The 23,762-nt window shown below is 43.6% G+C and overlaps 1 protein-coding gene across 2 annotated transcripts in view; it reads right to left on the bottom strand.

Moving 5' to 3' along the window:
* The window catches only part of Ppm1l (protein phosphatase, Mg2+/Mn2+ dependent, 1L), a 272,767-nt gene that overhangs the window by 245,810 nt on the left and 3,195 nt on the right, over positions 1 to 23,762 (bottom strand). Inside the window, exon 1 of one of the 2 annotated variants that reach the window (XM_039102287.2) lies at positions 813 to 20,927. The gene's annotated coding sequence lies outside the window, so the exon portion shown is untranslated. 2 annotated transcript variants of the gene reach the window in all.

Below are 23,762 nucleotides of genomic sequence, written 5' to 3'. Positions count from 1 at the left end.
ATCTCACAAAGGGTCTTAGCCAGGAAGCTACACAGGGGGACACCACCCCAACCTTAGGGAAATGGGCAGTTCCACTGATTTTTAAATGCCTGGAAGTATGGAAATTTAAAATAGATTACTTATGCTGGGTGCATGAAAAGCAGTACCAGAAGACATCTGGCACCGGCCAATGCTGCCACACTTCAGAGGTGCGGAATTGAGCTCTTTTGGTAAACTAGGGAAATAAGAGTGAACTATTGCACGCTCATATTTCTGACAGATCAAGCGTAAAAATAATTAATGCATTAAAATACTAGAAAAGTAATAGGTCATTATTATTTTTAAAAGTGAAACTGCTTTCTAAATAAACCTGAAAATAATAGTTAAATCTGATAACTTGAGTTTTAGCTACAAAGCAAAACAAAAACAAAAGTTGAAGCCAAAATATGAATAACAAACACCAAAATATAGTAAAACACACACACACACACACACACACACACACACACACCAAAGAGTGCAGTTTCTTTACATGGAAAGAGTTCATATAACATGATCAGAAAAAAAATATGCGGGGCTGGGGATTTAGCTCAGTGGTAGAGCGCTTACCTAGGAAGCGCAAGGCCCTGGGTTCGGTCCCCAGCTCCGAAAAAAAGAACCAAAGGAAAAAAAAAAAGAAAAAAATATGCAACAGAAATAAGTGTGGGTCCTACAGGCTGCTCACAAGACAGAAACACTAGCAAGTGACTTTTTAGCCTATAAGAAGATACTCAGATTCACTTACAACTAAAAAACAAAAAGCCAAAAATTAAAATGAGGCCATTTACACTTACCCAATGAGCAAAGATCAAAAGATAAAATGTACCGAGCTCTGCTCAAGTAAGCCAAGTTGTTTATTTCTAATACACAGGAGGTAGGAGCAGGAAGGTCAGCCTTATGGGAAGTTCAAAGCCAGCCTTGACTATGTGAGACTTGTCTCACAAGCAGAAATGAAAATGGAGACTCTAGCAAGAAAGTGAAAAGGGAACATCTAGGAACTTCCTTTTCCGCTGCTGGTGATTGGACCTGGGCCACTGAGCATTCAAGAACAGTACTCGATCACAAAGCTAACGTAGTCCATCCCCAGATGTGTGTCTGTGTATTTGTCTGGGTTTTGAGATAGGGTTTGGCACACCTTATGCTGGCCTTACAGCTAACCAAGATAGATAACCCACACTGTCCCCAACTCCAAATGCTAAAGACTTGAATCCTGACTTGTTTCCACCGTTTACTGAGGCTTAAGTGACAAGAGCTCGGCTATATTAAGATCTGGAGGAAGGACATCCCTGGCATGGGGGCCAGCTAGTGCAGGGGTGCGATGAGCTTGTTTGATTCTGGAAAGAGAAGGGTGGATCAGCTTCTGAAGTTCGGCTTTAAGTTCTTTGTTTGAAAGTGCTCTATCACTGAGCTGCGTGCACACATCTTTTGAGATCAGCATTGATGAAATATAAATTGGTCACCCTCCGTGGACTCCATTTGGCAAGAAGCATCAAAACTGGAACCAAACATACTCTTTGACACATTAATTAAGCTTCTGGGAATTTCTACGAGCAAGATGCATGTGGAAAAGGCTGATGTAAAGAGTATGTAGAACTGCCTGTAGAGGCAAAGCTGGGGAAATGTGGATGTCCGTCACAATGAGTGGTTAAACCACGGTTCATCTGTGCAATGAAACACAGAACAGCCGAGGAGAGGAACCCAACAGATCTGTCTGCATCAATCCTCAAAACACCGAGTGAGAAACACACGGCACAGAGGCTTCCATACTGCTGTTTATTTAAAAGGAGATCTAGAATCGAGCAGACGTGTTTGCACACACTTAAAATATCACTCAAGAGACAAGTGGGAACTGGTTACGATGATCCCCGTAGGCAGGGAGGTTGGCGATCTGGAGTGATATGCAACCATTTTTAGTATTTTTATTTTATGGTACAGGTGTTCTGCCTGTGTGCCTATCTACACACCACTTCAGGGAGGTCAAAGAAAGCATCAGATCCCCTGGAACTAGAGTAACAGACACGTGGGTGCTGGGAACTGAACCCGGGTCCTCAGGAAGAGCAGCCAATGCTCTTTACAACTTAACCACCTCTCCAGCACCAAGAACTTAATTTTTTTTTCTTTTTTTCGGAGCTGAGAACCGAACCCAGGGTCTTGCACTTACAAGGCAAGCGCTCTACCACTGAGCTAAATCCCCAACCCCAAACTTAATTTTTTTTATTGAGTATACTTTCACACTGTCTCATTTTTTTTTTTTTAGCTTTAGTGGTTTGTGTTATATAAAGGAATATACCTTTTGCATTAATTCGGACTTTCAAGGTTATGAAATAACAGACTCTTCTTTAAAAATGGTTGTTTTTTTATGCTTGGAAGATGGTTCCGTGGGTCAGGGGCTTGCCACACAAGTGTGAAGGCCTGCCAGGACCCAAATATCACAGGGTAAGTAAGATGCACAGGTCTGGAATACCAGCCTCCTGAGGCAAGATAGAAAGCAGAGACAGGGGAGACACTAGGACTTCACAGGCCAACTAACCTGAGGTACCCAGCAGCGAACAAGAGAGCCTGTCTCCAACAAGGCGGAAGGCAAGGTGTCCTCTGACCTCCACATACAAGCCATGGTGCATGCAAATGCCATGACCCACACACACACACATGCGCACATACACACACATAAATAAGCATATACTTGTATACATATAAATAAGTACAATTTTACAAGTACATAAAATAATTATTTCTTATACAAATCTTCGAATTTTACAGAAACTTCAAGGTGTTCTCGGAAGCAAATTTCTAAGTGTTTTCCCTCTAAAACTGCAGACAATCCAACCGTTCATCACGGGAGTTTAGTCACAGGCTTTAAACACCCAGACTGCGGGAGGCAAAGCACACTAAGTCCTGGTTAGAGGGCAAGAGGAAGAGATGAAATGGGCACAACAGACCACATTCCCCAGAACTAGGTGTTCAGATGCAAGGAAAAATTTCGCCAAAGGCCGAGAAACCTTCCAGTGCGCATCAGAGCAATCCCAGAGCCAGACAGACAAGTCAGAGGAGTTTCTCAAACAATCTCTGTTCTGTCTTTCCATTCCCAGCCTGTTGGTGAGCACACCCTCCCTTCACCCTCCCCTTTCAGTCTCCAGGTGAGGTTCTCAGGGCAAACACACATTAGGACTGTAACCTAAATACGCTTGTGTGTGTGTGTGTGTGTGTGTGTGTGTGTGTGTGTGTGTGTGTGTGTGTGTATGTGTGGCATGTCTGTGGAGGTCAGAGGACACCTTGAATGCATGTTCTTGCCTTCCACCTCGTTGGAGACAGCCTCTCATCCTGTCTCCAGACCCCAGAGCAACACAAGCTGGTGTTTACCATAACAAGGTCCTGCTAGATAAGCTGGTCAGGTGACTCTATACAAAAAAAAATTAGTTCACCCTGTGGAAAACATATGGAAAAGATAAAATTAATAATTTTTAATTAAATAGTTGTGAGGTCCAACCTTTTGTGGTTTTTTTGAAGGGTATACAGTCTAGATTACACTTTATACTATAGATATGCCAGGTTGGGACACAGAGGATGTTGACCTAGCCTCTGTCTACACTGTGTGGCCTTCTCACTGCTGTTTTCTCTCTACATGCTGTCTCATAAACACTGTAGCTCTCCTACTTCTGAAAGTCAGACATGAATTTAGAAGCATTTGGTCTGGAGCCCTATGAAAGTTAGGAAGATAGCCCAGTGGCTAGGAGTGCTGGCTGCCTTTGGATCCTCAGCATTAACATAAGAAGCCAGGATGGCCCAGCTGCAGGAGACAGAGACAGGAGGATCACTGGGATCTGCTGAAGGGAGTAAAGGCAAGGCCTGAGAGAGAAGGATGCTGGAGATTCTCCTCTGGCCTCAGCCAGTACACACACACACACACACACACACACACACACACACACACACACACACGCACACACACAGACACACACACGCACGCACACACACGCACACACGAGCACCGCTCTGACAGCAGAGACCCCTTGGACTCGTGCTTTCACTGCTAAGACACCCAGCTCTTGAACAAATCCCATTTACACCACTGCCCAGAAGTTCCACTGACCCATGCAAGGCCCCAGTGAGCTTTCAGAAAAGGCACTATTTATTCTCCATAATTGCTGTTTTAGAAAGCAAACTATTTTATACTTCCCATCAATTACAAACAGGGTTATATCACAGAATAACCAATAGCCAAGCATTTCTGAAGTACACTTAAAAGTTAAGTGCAGGTTAAACAGATTATTTAAGATGAATTCTAAAACCACTCATGAATCAGAATGGCAGACAGTGAGGCAATATGAGTTTGAAATTTTCTTCAAATAATATGTTAACTTTTGAAATAATAAAAATACATGTTCTGGGCTGGAGCGATGGCTCAGCCGTTAAAGGCTAGGCTCACAACCAAAAAAAAAAAATACATGTTCATAAACTTTTTAAAATCTAAATATGGTTTGTTAAAAGTCAATAGTTTCAGTACAGAAACAACTCTAGTGCTTTAGAAATCAATTAAATGAAAGCATAGCTTATATATGTTTTCAACAGCTAGTTTAACAGAGAAATAAGTGTAAACCTTTTCCTACAGACCAGGGAACCGACCGCTCAATCCTGAAACTCTTTTACCGCGCATGCTCACTCTGACCTTGGTCAGTGCTCCGTGCAGGCCTTCTGTACTGGGAAAGACCTATCATAGCATCTTTACATGTCCTGTCCAGTGGCTCTGTGATGAGATGGCAGGCCACAGAACACTTCCCGAGACAGTCTCCACATCACTGATTCTGCTAGGCTGCTTAACCAGTGTGCTCCAGGAGCCTCTGCCAGCCTCCAACAGCAGAGTAGTAGACACACACCCCCATACACCGATTTTATGTGGGTGCTGGTAATGTGAACCCTGGTTCTCACGTTTGCACAGCAACACCTCACCATCTCTGCCATCTCCCAGTATCTGTATCTGAAAAAAAAATAACTAAGCCACAGCGAAGGGCACACAGCGGTGATCCGGTGCTCAGGAGGCTGAGTGGGGAGAATTTTTGTGAGTTTGGGGCACACGATGAGAGCCTGCCCTGAGGGAAAATAAAATAAACCCTAATAAATAAAATAACAGCACAAAAATGAACAGTGGGATTCTGACATTCACACGTGGACACTTAACACAGTCAAGCTGGGTGCGGAAGGGTAAGAGACACACACAAGTAAGCATGTTCCCAGGGTTTTCAGAATCTGTATGCTCCTCGGAAAGGAAAATATATGAAGAGCGTTGAATTCAGCTCCCGGTCTTTATTCTTCTCCTGAGAAGCCTCCTTTTGAAAACTTTCCTCCAGTTTTCTGAACATGTCCAGACAGGAAGTGGTAAACACGTGGCGTCCCGGGCTTCTGGGAGGAGCCTGTGCTCGGCCTAATGACCTCCTTCCACGCAGGAGAGGAGTCACCCAGCATTGTGCACCCTCCTCCATCTCCTCCACCGAGGCTTTCTCCCTCCACCTCGGCTTTCTCCCTGTGTGCCCGGCTCTTTTAATGTTAAATGCTTTTTACAGGCAACAGCTAAGAAGCCCGTGCAGCTGGAGCAATTATTTCCCTTTTCTTTTAGTACAATGGACAACTCTGTGCTCAGTGGACTTCTGTAGCTCTGATAAATAAAGGCAGAGAGCACATCACCTGTGTGTGGAAGACCTGCAGGACCGCTCAGCCTCTCCCCGTCCAAACCTAACAGCTCCAGAAAATCCCTTCCCAAGAGACAAGCTTTGAAAGCAAGAGAAAAAAAAGGGCATCTAATAAGGCCACACCTAATGTCCACCTGCCTGCCACAGCTGTTAAAGGCTTGCATGAAGCATGAGGCCGCACGACATTAAAGGAAAATATTTTCTCCTAGAAAAACAAAACATGATTTGCAAAGAACAAAGACAGAAGTTGGGGTCATGGCAATAGGCTGTTTCTTTTCTTTTTTCATTTTGTAAAGGTGATGGGGATTTACATTCATTTCCTCATTCTTCTCCCATGTGTTACATCCTTCCTGCGGCCTTCTCTCCCATCCTCTGCTCCCATCATTCCCTCTGCCTTGCACCTCCCCACTCCCCTGGATCCAATCCTCCTCTGTTTTCCTTCAGAAGAGTCCCTGCCTCATCTTACTGTACTTCATTGTGCTGTGTTCTGGTAATATTCTGCGTCCTGAGCTGATTGTTGAGTGAGTTTAGTGTGTCAACCTGGAGAAGTCCCATAATTGCTTTTTGAATGTGTGAGTAGCTATAAAAAGTAACGAGCTGAGGGTGATGGCCATGCCTTTAATCTCAGCTGGCTGAGGCAGGCAGAATTCTATGAACTGGGGCCAGCCTGGGCTACACACTGAGGCTTTGAATAAAAAAAAAAAAGGTGGTGGGCAGAAGGTGGATTGAGGGCTGGGCGGTTAAGAGCACTGGCTGCTCCTGTCAGGGGACCCAGGTTCAGTTCCCAGCACCACAAGGCAGCTGACAACCCTCTGTAACCCCAGTTCCAGGTATCTGATGCTCTCTTCTGACCTCTGTAGGTACCAGGCATGCAAACAGTCTACATATCTACATGCAAGGCAGCACTCATACACATAAAATACAAATAAAATGTAAATAAATAAATGGAATTTAACTGTAAAACTGATTTCATTAGTTTCTTCACTAAACTAAATCAAATTTAAGGAAGATGATAGCTTTTGTGATGGATGGTTACGAACATTTGCTGGTCTTGCAGAGGACCTGGGTTCATTTCCCAACATCCACAGGGTGGTTTACAACTGTCTGTAACTCCAGTTCCAGGGGGATCTGACCCTTCTGGACTTTGAGGGCATTTGGCTCAAAAACAACACATATAAATCCATGTAGGCAAACACTCATATGCATACAAAAATAAAAATAAATGAAATCAATCTTCTTTGAATCTAAAAAAAAAGGTGGTGGTAGTGGTGATAAGATGATTATGATGATGGTGGTGATGACAGCCAACAGTTAAAGAACTATGGTGGTAGTGATGATGATGGTGATGATGATGGTGATGACAGCCAACAGTTAAAGAACTATGGTGGTAGTGATGATGATGGTGGTGGTGGTGATGATGATGGTGGTGGAGATGGTGATGATAGTGGTGATGGTGATGGTGATGATGATGATGGTGATGGTGATGATGATGGTGGTGGTGATGGTGATGATGATGGTGATGACAGCCAACAGTTAAAGAACTATGGTGGTGGTGGTGGTGATGGTGATGATGATGGTGATGACAGCCAACAGTTAAAGAACTATGGTGGTGGTGGTGGTGATGGTGATGATGACAACTAACTCTACAGTGACAGAAAGCACTATGGTACCAGGCACTATACTGAAAACCTTTATATATACATTTCTTAAGATCACGTAGTATCCTTACACTTCAAACAGGACTAGACCACGTGTATGGACCCGATAAATATGTCTGTCTACAGTAGAATATGGTGACTCATTTCTCAAATCACAGCCCTTAAGTGACTGAGGAAGCTTGGGCCACACAGAGAGACTCAATCGCAAAACAGGAAAGTCCGTCTATATTCTAGTTACAACCAGCCAGGACACTTGGAGAGCGGGCTCTCCACTGCTGCCTTGAGCTGAGGCTAACCCTCTACTCGGTCAAGAGGGAAAGAGAAGGTGCGAATCAAACCAAGCCTCAAGATCTTCCCTATAAACATCTGCTCGTTTCAGAGGTGAATGGGTCTTCAGACAGGAACACATCAGCTGTGAGCGACCGCAGCACAGAATAAAACTAGGGAAGCGTATTCAAGCTCCTCACTGCTGAAGGTTCACAGTACGCAAAGCCAGCTTAAGTCAGTCAGTCAGTAGAGCACTTGCCTAGCATGGACGAGGCTCTGGGCTCCATTCCCAGCAACCCATGGAGTCAGAAGGATCAGCAATTCAAAGATATCCAAGGCTACATACATGTGTGGCTACATGTGCATGTGTGTCCAGGGGGGTCAAATATCAGTGATGCCATCCACCATGTTTGAAACAGTGTCTCTCGCTAGCCTGGAGCTCTCACTGTAGTCTAGACTGTGAGTCTGGGAATGGACGAAGAGCCTCATGCCTGCAGAACAAACACTTTAAGGCCTTTAAGGGGCTCAAGACATGCTTCTTGCAACATCTAGTCCTGGTGAGAGGACCAATTCCTCAAGCTCCACACTTCTCAGCTGTGGGCCCGATACTCGGCTGTATGGCTATCCTGGCCATGAAGAATTTTGAGCAGCATAGGTGGCTCGATTCACCAGAAATCAACATGGCCGCATTCCCCCACAATTCCCACACTTTAGACAGTCAGTACCTTCCCAAGCACTGCCGAGAGAATGCAGGGGCGATGTACTGTCACACTCAGGACCACTGGAACGAGCCTCAATCCCAGCACACCACTCTCCTTACCATCGGCCTCCTCTCCCACTGTGCTGTCCTGGACTGTACTCATTGCTTTATTAGCAGTATTTACTCTGCATATCAAACAAGCACCATGTTCTTATTTTATCTCCCCCAAGCCTCGGGTAACACTATATTGGACTGACTCAGCACAAGGTCAACCTAAAATGGACTCTAAAAGAAGAGGGCTGATTCTGAACAAGGAGCACACGGGAGTTGATTGTCCAGCCTGGTCATGCCCGATCTGAACATCCACAGCCCTAAAAGCAGTAGCGCGATGCTCAGACGGTTTACATCTGAGCCTTCCAGGTTAGCACGGCCTCATTGGTAGAGCCTGTCCCAATATCTCAAAAGCTAAGAAATCGGAAATACTTCTGTCTATTAAAGTATTCTAGATGAGGGATTTTCATTCTAAATACTTATATAACCTCTCTGTGAATTTGAAATAACAATTTCAAATTTAAGGGTATAAAATATATGTTAGAAATGTGAGAAATGTTTGCATTTTGCTATCATATATGTGGCTAAAACCTAAAGAATATAGAGAACCCTTAAAACTCAACTGTAGAAACAAATACCCCAACTTAAAAATGGGGAAAGAATGTCAGACATGGGGACACATGCCTTTAATCCTGGCACTTCAGAGGCAGGAGGCAGGGGGATCAAGAGTTTGAAACCAGCCTAGACTACATGAGACCTTGCCTCCAAGAGAAAGTAAAGTAAGGCTGAGGGTGTGTTCACAGATGCACAGTGCATGAGGGCATGGCTTTGATGTTCAGCACCGCACGAATCCCAAATAGTGGTGCGGTCTGTCTGTCTGTCTGTAATCCCAGCACTCAGGAGGCAGGAGCGCCCTGTGGAGGATGGGCAGAGGTGAGGTGTGGTGGCAGCGACACCAAGAAGAGTTACTGTGTTTTCACTCTCACAAAAGCCTTCCCCAAATGGAACATGGCCACTTCTTAACCTGTACTTTATACAAACTGCTCACTTTAAAAAGTTCTAAATGCTATTCCTTTAACTAAAAAATTCACATGGCTGAGAGGGGACAAAGAGAGAGGGGTTAGGTAAAGGCAAACTTTACTCTTTATAAGATATTCCCACACTATCAATAAATTGTTTTCTGTCCTATCGGGTATCTTCTCTGGTGATTCTCTTTTTTGCATATAATTCAAAAAACGTTTAAGTTGTAAAGCAGCCTCAGAGGCGTCCCTCAGTAATCACAGCACTCGGAAGGCTGAACAGGAGGAGGACTGTATCCCACCTCTGAGGCCAGGCGGCGTAAAAGTGCATAGTGAGTGTTGCCAGCCAGCCAACAGAGTGAGGCTCCATCAAGAAAGAAAAAGAAAAAACTGTGAGTTCCAAATCTCAAGTGTATGAGTTAAAAATTAAAAAGTCAGATCCTTCAGAAAGATTACAGAAGATAACAAGGGAAAAACAAAAAAGGGCTTTCAAAACCCCAGGTTCAAAAACCGTCATACGACAAAAGGCATTTTGTTAGGTAGGAAGATAGCAGCACCATACACCAGTGTGAGAAGTAGGCCACTGCCAGGGGCAGCCTCGCTTGAATCTTAACCTGGAATACAAGAAAACAGAGTTGTAAGAAACCAAGTCGCCAATGTTTGCGGGCCCTGATCTTGTCTTCTGTCCACCGTCTGCCACCTGCTTGCTCAGTTCTCTAGCACATTTCTGTACCTCTGGGTCTCTCTCCTTTCCACAGGCAAGGCGATGGCTAGCACTACGTACCTTAAAAAGCTGACACACACTACAAGACAACTCAAGCAGGCTACCAGAGAAAAATGGAAGCATGTGCCCACACAAAGCTTTGTACATCCAGACCCACAAAAACACTTAGCTCAAAGGCCTAACAGGTGAACATTGCTGTCTGTCCGTCTATTTGTCCACCGTCTGTCAGTCAGTCAGTCTGTCTGTCCGAGACAAGGATTCCCTGTCGCCCTGAATGCCCTAGAACTTGCGTTATAGACCAGAATGGCCTCAAACTCAGAGATCCGCCTTCCTCTGCCCCAGAGCACTGAGACTAAAGGCATGAGCCGCCACCACCCACCATATTTTTAACAAAATCTGGTTTCCATATACTGGAACACAACTCGGGAATAAACTTGAATAAACTGAGCTGGAGAGAGTTGGTCCAATGGTTAAGAGCACTTGCTACCCTTGCAGAAATCCCAGGTTTAATTCCCAGCACCAATGTGGCAGTCCACAACCATCTATAGCTCCAGTTCCAGGGAATATGACATCTTCTTCTGACCTCCAAGGGACTCAGGCACACACACAGTGCACATACATATATAATACATATGTACATAAAAATGTACATACATACATACAGGCAAAACACACACACATAAGATAAAATTAAATAAATCTCTTTAATTTTAGTGGATGAACTACAAACGAGCGCGTTGTTTTACAAGTTTACTGAGGGGTGAAACAACAGGGATCGCAAAATGGCTGAGTACAGGGAAAGGAAAAAGATACACTGTGTGCTTACATGAACAGAAAATGTTGTAGAATTCACACTGGTTACAGTAGTGAAAGGCAGACTGATGGCTATCCCATGGCCAAGGGCAGGAGAGGACGACAGAGGTTACCTGGTTGCAGTCATGTCTCCACGACTGCATACAAGGCTGGCAGAACTGCATAATTAAATAAGGAACTCACTGTGTGTCAACTGCACCTCGTGAAACCTGACATGACTGGAGCGTGGACTCTTACTAAACGATATCAATGTTGATTTCTTTTTAATGAAGAGGATGATTGTCTTTATCCCTGCTTGCACTAGGAGTGAGGACATCTCTCTGGCAAAGCACAAACACTCTTATCCAACTATGGCTTTTTTTTTTTTTTTTGAGACTGGGTTTCTCTGTGTAAAGGAACCTTTTTTTCAGAGGGGACAACAAAACAAAACGCTATTTGTCTTTTCAAAGAATTTCCTCTTAAGCAATATTCCAAAATGCATGCTTGCCTGCGATTATTCATGTCTAAATCTGTTTGCACTACAACAGCCTTGGGAATAAACAATTTCTGTCTCTATGCTGCACCCTGAACCACAGGAGGGCCTGAGACTCTAAGGGGAGGGCACAGGGAGCAGCTCTCTGGCAGCTGGTAGGCTCTCCGGCCTGCGCCCTCAGGAGTTACTTCGGATCTCTCTGCTAAAAACAGTAGTTTCCTTTTCCAGAATTAGTAGCTGCCTTCTGAGTCTTACACTTGAACAAACCCAGAACAAGACTTTTACCAAAACAGGTTAGGCCTGAACGTACCGTTCTATGCTCAGCAGTGTCCCCGGGATGGCAGACAGGAAGAATGCCTACTGTTCTGTCTTCTGAAAACACTGGAAAATAAAATCCCCCTGGGTCCTCCAGCCACAGGGAGGAAACACAGGCAAATACAAACTTCTATGTACTATAGTAAAAATTACCGGGCTGTGCCCATCTCTGTATTCTTCTATATATCCTAAGTGATGCCTGGCGCTTAGGTTAAAACAGTGCTTCCAATATGGCGTTATCATTGTCCTCCCAGAACTGACTTTTAAGACCGGTCATCAGGTAAATTCAACTTACTATAAACTCCAAAAGCTGCTATTTATTCTGCTTTGAATCTCTGGAACTTCCAGACTAAATTTCCTCAAAGTAAGGCTATACCAAAAGACATATCTGTGCCTGAAGCCTTGGACTATTACTCAGTTATGGTACTGAAGGCACAGAGAAGAAGTACTGTTTGCCAACCTCCAGACGTTCAAGATCTAAAGGACCATAAAGTTATGTTTACATACATAGATTTTATTCTTTCCTAGACAGTACTTTGGATAATATGCATTTATAACTATATATTATACAAGCTATATATATTATACAAATTACGTATGCTGTTCTTTATGAGCAATGTGACTAATCTTTCGAGAGAAACCATTTTATTTTTAGGATAAGGTCTCTCTCACTCACTATATAGCCTTCAAACTCAGAGATCTGCCAGCCTCTGCCTGCCAAATGCTAGGACTAAAGGTGTGCTCCATCACAACCAAATAACTAAGGGAATAATTTTTTAAATAGCAAGTTTCGGATTAACTAACACCTTTGCTGTCTAAAAGTGATGTCGAATATAGTCTCCCTATTATTAAAAAGTAAAGTGACCTATTAAGATTTATTGCTTCAAAGCACTAAATGCTCACTGGCATTTATAAGAGCCAAAATCGGAAATATTAACATTGAAAAGCACACGCACACGAGTGTTGATTTCTCCTCCAGAGAAGTCATAGTTGCTCTGACTTGGTGAGAAACGCATAGGTAGTATCTGATCCAGAGATGGGGACATATAGATCATACAGGATCATATACATCCTACAGGAAGGGAAGGGTACGAACGTGAACAATGTGGCCTAAAAAGGACGGAACCTCTGAAGAAGCCAGTGAGCTTTCCGAGTTATTGTGGAGTTGTGGAGTCTAGCTGGGTGCAGACGGTCTTCCTGCCGCTGGGAAATGGGGTTTGTCCACCTGGTGCTGCAATGCAGTGCAGGTACCGTGCGAATGGCTCCCAAATGACCTTCAGGAGCCCTGTGCTTCCTTGTGCTTTTGGAATGGAAGAAACTAAGTCTCATTCTTAACATGCTCAACTACCAAAGTCCCTCTATCATCCTAGAAACGGTAGAGGCTGCTGAGATTTCATTCAATTGGCTTCTATTTCCAAGGCAGAGAAATGGAAAGATACTGTTCTGGTTAGGTCTCTATCGCTGTGATAACACGCCATGACCAGAAGCAAGCTGGGGAAGTTTGTTCGGCGTGCAGTTTATAATCGATGAGTTTATTTCAGCTTACAGATCAGTCACGGAGGGAGGGCAGGGCAGGAACCTGAATGCAGAAACAGCGGAGGCCGTGGAGGAGTGCACCTGCTTGACTTGTACAGTTTGCTTTTTCTACTCTGGGGCCACCTGCCCAGGGGTGGCCCCTCCCACAGTGGGCTGAGCCCTCCCACACCAATCATTTATAAAGAAAACGCCCCAGAGCCCTCCTCTGGCCAATCTGATGAAGGAAAACATCACCTTGGTGGAAGTTTCCTCTTTCCAGATGACCCTCGCTTGCGTCAAGTTGACAGAAACAAAAGTCAGCACAGATATAAAAATATTATCAGAAAATGAGTTTTTGACATTCATTCACTTTAAGTAGAATATTATCTCTTCATATCTCAAACCCAACTCTGTCATAACACAGACCTCTACTTCCTGGAAAACATATATATATATTCAGTTTATCAATACATATATATAATCTTAATCTCCATGAATATTTAGAAAGTGTTTTGTGCTTTGCCTAGGAGAAAGGGTACACAAAGTGTTCCGGTTCACGTTATGGTTTGTGCGTGAGACGGGAAGTGCACATGCAGAGGTCAACGCACAACTTTGTCACGTCAGTTCTCCCTACTCAAAGACTGAGACTGGTTTTGAAGGTCCATAATAAATAAACCAGAATACAGCTTAATGAATGGATTCAACCCTTTTTGGAATGGAACCACAAAGCAAGCATCTTACCAAACCAAACATGCCACTGGTATTACAACAGATGGGAAAATGGAATTTTGCTGTTTAAAGTGAACAAGAAAATACAGATTGTTTTGGTCTCCCAAAAGGAAAATAATAAACTATCAGTACACTGGTACCCAGAGAAACTGCGCAGCCACTACCAATCCATATATTCATCCTAAAGCCTGTAGTACCCGAAGGAAACCAAACCTAACCTTCTTTACTGCTGTGACAGTCTGCACCAATGCTCCCACAGCTGCCCAGCAAGGAGGAGTTCTCTATAATGAGACAGAGACTGTGCTAGCAATAAATGGGGTGTCTCTGGACCTGCTTGAATGTGAGGCTCACTTGCTGACCTCAGACACCATTACTTCCATAACAAGGAGAGTCTCCCAGACAATTGCCTTCTGAAGATTCATCTACCGAGGTTTGCAAAGGGAACACAGGAACACCACAGACATGGGAGAAGTCTGGAGTGCTAGTGAGCAAAGAAAACAAAGGCAATGTCTGTGTTTTACTAGCCCGTGGAGCATCTATGGAGAGCCTGATTAACACGGCTTTGGGGACATATACATCTGCATCTCAGCAGCGAGGTCCCTTACTAACCACTGAGCATCTCGCCAGCCCAAAGAGACACAGAAGTCTGAATCTCAGCTTCAAACTTTAGTTTTACCACTTAAGGGCTATGGGGAACTGAGTAAATGACTTCACTTCTTATGGCCTTAATGTATACTTCTATAAAATGAGAGTAACTTACTACCTGACACACTCTTAGGAAAAGTAATCTTAGGCAACATGCAAATGTACTCTGAGCGCCATTACCCTGGCTTGCTTTCTGTTGCTGTGATAAAACACTGACCAAAAGCAACTTACATGGGGTAGGAAAGGATTGACTTGGCTTATAGATCACGGTCCATCATTGAAGGAAACCAAGGTGGGGACCCTAGGCAGGAAGAACTTGGAGCAGAAACCACCCAGTTGCCCTGCTTCTGCCTCACTTCCCCTGGCTTACTCGGCTGTTCCTCACGCCTCTTCAATAAGTGGTGCTGGGGAGACTGGATATCTACATGCAGAAAAAATGAAACAAGACCCTGTGCCCTCTCTGTACAAAGTCCATTGAAATTGTCTAAAGACCTTAATATATGCCCTGAATATTGAAATCGCTACAAGAAAACACTACAAGACATAAGCAGAGACTCCTGCAAAAGACTTCAATAGTTCTGAAAAGCATACCAAAGCATCTACAAAGAGAGACGCCTCACAGATCGAGAGAAAAATCTTTGCTAGCTACACATCTGGTGGTATATCCAGAATATATGAAGAACTTCAAAAAGTAAAAGGCTAAATATTCAATCAGTAGATGAGCTAATGAAATGACCAAGCTTCAAAAGATAAAGCACAATGTCTAATAAAGACATAAAAAGTGTTGGACAGTTATGGCCATCAGGGAAATAAAGATTAAAACTATACCCACAGTCTATCTAAAAGAATGGCTACCATGAAGAGAAAAAAAGTCAGAGAAATATTACCAATATGCAAAGTGAGGGACCCCTTCCATACTGCCCATGGATAGTATGTTCTAAGTACAGCCATTGTGGAGGCTCCCCCCAAAAAATAAAAACAGAACGACCGTGGACTGGGTTTACAGCTGAGGGGCTCTCAACATCTCAACCACACTTGCCTGCCCTACTGAGCACGTGCAGCACTGTTTGTAACAGTCAAGCTTTGGAATCGGCTTAGTTATCCATCAAGAATGATCAGATAAAGGAAATGTAGCATATATGCATAATGGAGTTTTAGATGGCCATAAAAATGAAAGTACGTCACTGGCTAGAAAATAGGTGCATCTAGAGACCTTCATCTTAAATAAAATGAACTAAACTCAGAAAGACGAATAATGTATGTCATTACTTGTTTGTTACCCTAGATTGTGTGCATACCTAAAACCAGGCATATACACACATATATACCATACATAGCTATAGATATCAAATATCACATGTAGATATATATTAAACATATGAGAAATACAAATATCATGTGAAAGCCAAAAAGAGACTAGAGTAAGAAAGAAAAAGGAAGTATATGAGGGATAGTATAGTCAAAATCCATGATATACATGAAATTATACCTTGTTATTTAATTTTATGTGTATGTATGTACACCACATGCATGCTGGAGCCCTCAGAGATCAAAAATCAGTCAGGACTCCTAGAACTGGAGTTACAGATGGCTGTGAGCCGCCACGTAGGCGCTGGGAATTGAATCTGGGTCCTCTGCAAGAGCAGTAAGCACTTTTAACAACCAAGTCATCACTCCAGCCTGCAAAGCAACACCAGTAAAGATGACAGAAAGCAAAAACAAAAAACAAAAAACAAAAAAAAAATCCAAAGCATAGTCGAAGCACTAAAGTATTATTGCATTAATTAGAATATTGAAAAGTTAGAATAAACTAAATGTATCAGGGAATAGCTGTGTTATTTAACAGCTATCAAATAAAATATTATTACTCTATCGTTGAAAACGGTTAGACATAAAAACATAGGGGGCGACAACGCGAGTAAAGGTGCTTGTTGCCAAACCTCATGACCTGAGTTCAGTACCTAGGACCCACGTGGTAGGACAGAATCACTGACTGCAGGCTGTCTTCTGACTTCTGCATGTATGATGCTATCATATGCAACATATTATGACAAATAAGTAAGAAATAAAAATATAAAGAATTCTGGGGTTGGGGATTTAGCTCAGCGGTAGAGCGCTTGCCTAGCAAGTGCAAGGCCCTGGGTTCGGTCCCCAGCTCCGAAAAAAAAAAAAAAAAGAAAGAAAAAAAAAAAAGAACTCTACTGCAAAAGAGCAGCGTGCATAGTGTGTTTACAGATAGCATAAAGTAATGTAAGACGGGAAACGGTATGCACACCTGACACAACTATGCAAAACCATGTTTGAAAGGCCACCAAGGCCAACAAGCCCCACACCAACCTGGCAAAAGTGAATGTGCCAGGCTGAGCCCTGAAGTGGCTTTTTTTTTCTCACTACCATGCAGTTATATTATTGTACTCTCGTAATTCCAAAATTAATTTGTTTTTAAGTATAATTCTTGCAGCTTTAATATTTCATGTTACTTAATATTTATATTAATATTTAATATTAAGAGCACTGCAATATTATAAGTTACAGCACTTAGTAAGGCAATATTAAAATTAAACCACAAAAGTTTATCTTTAAAATAGCTAAAGGTCAAAATGGAAATTAAGAATAAAACAAATCAGATATTAACTTCAAGTTAAAAACACGTTTTTTTTTTTTTCTTCAGAACTGAGTCCCTAACCCAGGATCACTTAAGTATGAGATCAAATGATCACGGCCAATAAAATTTAAGTCACTTTTTAAAAACTTAGGACAGCTAGGTGTGGCAGTGCCCACTTCTAATCCCAGCATCTGGGAAGCAGAGGCATGCAACTCTCCTCTGAGTATGAGACCAGTCCGGGCTACCTAGAGCATTCCAGGCCAGCCAACAATACACAGGTTAGACACTGTCTCAGAAAACAAAAATAAAATCAAGACATTATAGAGTCCCTGAATCCTGAAAAGGCTATGCTCTGTAACAAAAGCTAAGACACCTGTGACACAAAATGATAAAAAGTGGGACTGGAGCACTGCCTGTGATCCCCACAGCACTGAGAGCTGAGGCAGGAGACAGATGGCTTCCAGTTCAGCCTGGGCCTCATAGCGAGACTCTGTCTCCAGGAAACAAAGGCCTTCCACTTGAATAAACCAGACGTGTTAAGTAATGCATATTTTCGTTGTTTTAAAATGCATCCGCATAGGAACATAGCAGGGATAATGTTTTGAAAATTCAGAGAGCACATGGTCAGCACATGTTTTATGAATGCCAGAAACTCTGCCATTTAAAGGAGCAATGGCTAGGAAATGCCTTGCCAGATTCACCACTGTCTGAGTGATGCTCCTCTGTCCACTGGATGAGGCGCTCTGGGAAGCCTGACAGCTGACACGTGGTCCTTCCCTCCCAGCTCCTCTTACTGCCATAGCCCACACCACCCTGCACTGGCCCAGGAGTGGCATCTAGCTCTCCCACCTCTCCCGGCACCCAAAGCAAATCTTCCTGAACACAGACGAAGAGCAGCACTGCTAAAGCAAGCACTGTTTGTGTTGCTCAACAGCCAGTGCCTTCAAATACCGTAGAGGACAGCCCTGGGTCCTCAGCCGGAGTCCCAGGCAATGCCAATGATGCTTCAGCAGAGCCTCCCCTGATCCTCGCTTGTATATATATGCCCTAACCCCCAAGCCTGGACTCACCCACCTTGGATCCTAAAACACTGGGTACATTTTATCATTGTATGTCACAAGCAATTGTGACTAGTAATTGCTTAAATATCAAAATGCACTATTTACTTTTAAAAACTAAACTAGCAGGACTGGAGAGAAGGCTCAGTGGTTAAGAGTGCTGGCTCCTTCTACAGAGGATCAGAGTTCAATTCCTAACACAGCAGCTCAAGCACTGAAGTTGCAGGGGATCTGGTGCCCTCTTCTGGCCTCTATGGGTACCAGGCATATACATGGTACACATACATGCAGTCAAAACATGTGTACACATAAAAATAAACAAATCTTTTTAAGAAAGAAAGGATAAACTAGCTAGATCTAGCTATGTGTAGTCATTTGTGACTATAACTTCCGTTATTGGAGAGGCTGAGACAGGAGTATCACTTGAATTTCCAGGGTCAAGGTCATAGTCAGAGTAAGCATGGGTAACACAGTGAGATCCACCCTCAAGGAACTAATGGATAATGCAACCACAAAACCCAGGAAGGACTTCTAGAAATTGGACAGAGGGCTAAAGGTGGGGCTTAATGGTAAAGTACACAGTTACTATACACAAAGTCCTGGATTCGATCCCCAGTACATGGAAGAAAAAAAAAAGTGTGTGTGTGTGTGTGTGTGTGTGTGTGTGTGTGTGTGTGCATATTTGAAATAAATCAGTAAAAGCAGGCATTTCTGTGACAGTTCCAATGTCCCCTGAAGGCTCATGTGCTGGCGGCTCAGTCCTCACGTGGTGATGTGAAGAGGATCATGAAGGTCCTAGTGAACCATCAGTGAGTTCACAGCTGAATAGCCTGCTCTTGGTGAGTAAGGGACCTCCCTATTCTCCACCCATCAGCTGCCGGGAGAAACTCGGGTGTCTTCTGCCCTGTCCTCCTGCCAGGATGCGTCCTATGTGTCTTGTGTCTTGTTTGTCACAGACTGAAGGCAGTGAAGCCAGGCTGAGACCTGTGAGATGTGAGATGTTTTCCCCAGGGATTCTTGTCGCCCTGGCAGGAAAGTGACTAAACTAACATCCCCCACCATGTCCTTCTGAAAGCAGCGTCACTGCAGGATCCACCCCTGCAACAAAGTGTGCCCTGCAGTGAAATATTCTAAGCCACTTTCCTGATCTTAAAAAGCAAAAGAGGGTGGGGTGGGGATGGTGTCACCCTTAATCCCAGCACTGGAGAGATGGAGGCAGGTGGATCTCTGAATTCAACACCAGCCCGGTCTGCAGAGCAAGTTCCAGGACAGCTGGGGTTATGCAGAGAAATCCTGTCTCGAAAAAGTAAGAGAGGCTGAAGCAGGGGGATTTTAACAAGGGGCCAGTCTAGACTATACAGTAAGATCCTGTACAAATAAACAAACAAACAAATAAGTGAATGAATGAATGAATAAATGAATAAATGAATGAATAAACAAGGTGGGCAGGCCGGAAGACAAAAGGACTCTAACAGAAGCAGAAACTGGGGGAGCCATTACAGAATCATCCCAACCTGTCAGGACAGTGACAGCTCCTTAGAAAGTTGAAGTCCAAGAATTTTATGTGATGGATTATCTGTTCCCAGTGCTGATGAGAAGTTTACTTTCCAAATAAATGCACTTAGCATAAAATAGACCATCTAAAACCATCATGTGTGCCAGAATGGATAGTAGTCAAATAAGGAGTTTCCAGAATGACAGCTTTGACAAAGGTCTGCTCCAAGCAATGGGCCACCTCCATGCCTAGATAAATCTGCCTTTTGCTCCCTCTAATCTACTGAAGGGGAAGAAAGGTTATCTTCCCCGTCTCCCTCCTAAAATGCTAGGATACCATGGAATGCCAGTTTTCTCTTAGATTAGTACCTCAGATTCCATAAGCTGGCTCAGACAGGCCACCACATACTTAAGGCTGATGGATGCCCAGTAGTTTTAAGATTCTACAACATTCCACCTCCCCAGAGTTAGAAGCTTCCTGAAGAGCCAGGGAAATAGCTCAGTGGCTGAAGTGCTTGCCACATAGGCCTGTGGACCAAACACAGATCCCCAGCACCTAGGAGGTGTGGTGGCCCACTTGGAACCCCACACTTAGGAGGCAGAGACAGGCAGTCCTAGGGGCCAGCTGGCTAGCAATATTAGGCAAGGTGCAGGATCAGTGAGAGACCCTACCTCAGTAATTCAGTGGAGAATGGTCCACGTGGCATCAATTTCTAGCCTCCAGATGCATATACACATACATGCAAGTATATATACACACTTGAAAGTATACATGCACATCACACACGCGCACACACACACACACAAGCACACACACACAAACGCACACACACACATGCACACATGCACACAAAAGCACACACACACACACGCACGCACACACACACGCACACACGCATAAGCTTCCTCAGGGCAGAGAGTGCACTGACTCATCTTTGGACAGCACACTGCTTAACCCTGTTTTCCACAAGTGGCACACCACACAGATAACAGCTGTTGGTGCTATTCAGCTGGCTTCCTTACCAATTTGTTAAAAGAAGCACAAGGGGGGGTTGGGGATTTAGCTCAGTGGTAGAGCGCTTGCCTAGGAAGCGCAAGGCCCTGGGTTCGGTCCCCAGCTCCGAAAAAAAAAAAAGAACCAAAAAAAAAAAAAAAAAAAAAAAGACGCACAAGGTCACAGGCAGTCTCCTACATTCAGTTGCCAAGATGTTCCCAAGAACAGGAGAGAGGAAGGAAAAACAAGAAAGACTTCGAAGAAAGGGGGGGACCTTTTTCGGAGGAATGCTAATGTACCATTTTAAACAAAAATAATTTATTTTCTCTTAAGCCATAAGATATTTCTCCTCAGCTGACCTCTAGGTCTCTTGCACACTATAACGTAAGAGTTAATCATCTACTAGCCTCAGATGTAATGTCTGGGAAGCAAACCATTGACGGTACTGCTTGTAATTTATTTAGTTAGAACTGCACCTTATTTCAGGGGGACCCAATGAAAAGTATCTAAATATATATTATACCACAAGACAAAAGACGTATATAAAGGGAGAATGAGCAAAATGGGGCAGGGAAACTGAATGTAGAAAAGATAAGCGATCCTGGAAGTGGGGTTAACATGCCAAATGAGTGTATCCTGTAACATACTACACACTTATAGGGGTTTAGCTCTTAGCATTTTTAGCAGCAAAAAACCCACAGGATGACTCAGTTGTATGATTCGACAGCCTTAAGATGAAAACAGAAACGTATTAGGGAACTACCTCTCCCTTGGTCTTCATGAAAAGCATTCTATGTATGCTATGAACGCCATATATGCTATGTACGCAATGTATGCTATGCATGCTATATACTTGACAAAATCCTCAATAATGTCTTTGCAGTCCGTTTGTCAGGGCTTCAGAAGATCATTCGTCAGAACAACCCTCACAGGCAAAACGACAGCGCACAGTGACAAGCACACACGCTGGAGGAGAAGGCATGGTCCAGGAAGAGACCTGGGTATGAAGCTCCTTTGTGTCTAGATTTCCTTCTGTCTACACTAACCTAAAATAGAGGCTTCATACACCACTTACCTTTGACAATAAACCAAATCTCATGTTCCTGTCTGTTTTTGCTGAAGTGTATGTCTGTGTTTTTGTAGCATTCTCAGAGGAAAGCCTGGCTCAAAACAAGTGTGATTGTTCAGTTAGGAACCTGCGCGCCTGGATCCAGGCAAGCCTCCACGTGGTCTCACGTCTGAACCTCAAGACTGAAATCCCCAACCAGCACCTGAAGTATGTTCTTCTCTGATATGAAATGCGAACTTTCAAAACTATATGTTACAATATACATGACCTTTAATACAGGAGTGGCTGTTAGCATGTGAACATTAAAAAAAAAATCCAATCACCTAGATAGATATCAGCCAAACATGCATCAAAGGATTGGTGATTTTTCTTCTGTATAGTACTTTATATAAACAAACAAATGACAAAATGCCTTTTGCCTGAGGGTAAATTATAGGTGCCAATCATTTTCCTAGGTGACATTCTAGGGGCGGGAGGGTTGTTTGTTTGGTTCAGCTTGTTGTTTTTTCGAGACAGGGTCTCACTACATAGTTCTGGCTGTCCAGAAACTCACTATGTAGACCACACTGGTTTTGAACTCACAAAGATCCAGCTGCCTTTGCTTCCTATGTGCTTGAGACTAAAGACTTGGGCCACGAAGCCCAGCCTCTTAGCTGATATTCTGAAGTTTTAAAAGAGCAAACTTCTTTTTTTTTTTTTTTTTTTATTAACTTGAGTATTTCTTATATACACTTCGAGTGTTATTCCCTTTCCTGGTTTCCGGGCAAACATCCCCCTCCCCCCTCCCCTTCTATATGGGTGTTCCCCTCCCCATCCTCCCCCCATTGCCGCCCTCCCCCCAACAATCTAGTTCACTGGGGGTTCAGTCTTAGCAGGACCCAGGGCTTCCCCTTCCACTGGTGAAGAGCAAACTTCTTATCTCCACTGCTATGATCTGAGCTTTGTTCATAACCTTTGATTGTCTTGATCTCATGTTATATAAGAAAATCATTATTTAGCTTCAGTTGGCTACATACACAGGAAGCCAGCCATATGCCCATAATATGATAGATAGGATGTTCAAAGGGTCCCAGAGATTCAAAAACAGAACCTGGTCTACTGGATTACAGAGAGGAAGCTCTTTTAGACCTTATACATCTAAATAAAGTCACCGCCATCCAGTCGAATCTTCAGCACAAGTCCAGAGATGTGTTTGGGGGCGGGGGGAACACTTGTTGAACATGCTAACTCAATTCATAGGAGGCTGAAGTATAAATCAGAATAGCTACCAATTTATTAATTAACCACAGAGAATATTCCTTCTCAGTCATCAGAAACCACAAACCTGATAACCAGAATGCTACTTTCTCAATGTTCATAGAAGCCTTAGCTAATAATCAGAGGTTTTACCAGATGTTAGAAAGAAGGCACAGAGAATTAGTCCTGGGTGCCTCACAAACATCTTTCTAATGACGAAAGTTGAAACTCGCACAGGTAAACCATCCCTCCCTTGGCTATGGCTGCCACAGCATGGCAGACTTCCAGCTGTTTGAGCTGTCTTCAGTAACTCTCCATTGAGTCCTTCCAACACAGTAGGGCTGATTCACCTCGAATTCATTATCACCCCCTCTCTTTTTTGTTTTTTGTTTTCTTTAGATAAACTGCTCCCAGAAGCTGCTTAAGCAAGTGGCCCAAGGTCACAGCTGACGTGAAGAAACAGAGATTCAAAGCCAGCACCTGAGTCAAGCACACACTTTTTCAGGGCACGTGTGGCTCTGAGCTCGGCACTGGGCAGATTAAAGCAGGAGAAGGGCCAGCCCCTGCCAGCCTACGCCCCATAGCCAGACCCGATGTTTAACCACAAATAGCCTTCCCTCTTCATCTTCTTATAGTCAATGGTGACCTCCTGGAGCTTTACCTCCCCTACTTCTCAGTCTGGTGTAAATGAAGTTC

The sequence above is a fragment of the Rattus norvegicus genome, chromosome 2 (assembly GCF_036323735.1).
Source record: "Rattus norvegicus strain BN/NHsdMcwi chromosome 2, GRCr8, whole genome shotgun sequence".
Lineage (NCBI taxonomy): Eukaryota > Metazoa > Chordata > Mammalia > Rodentia > Muridae > Rattus > Rattus norvegicus.
This window is presented reverse-complemented; position numbering and strand designations above follow the sequence as displayed.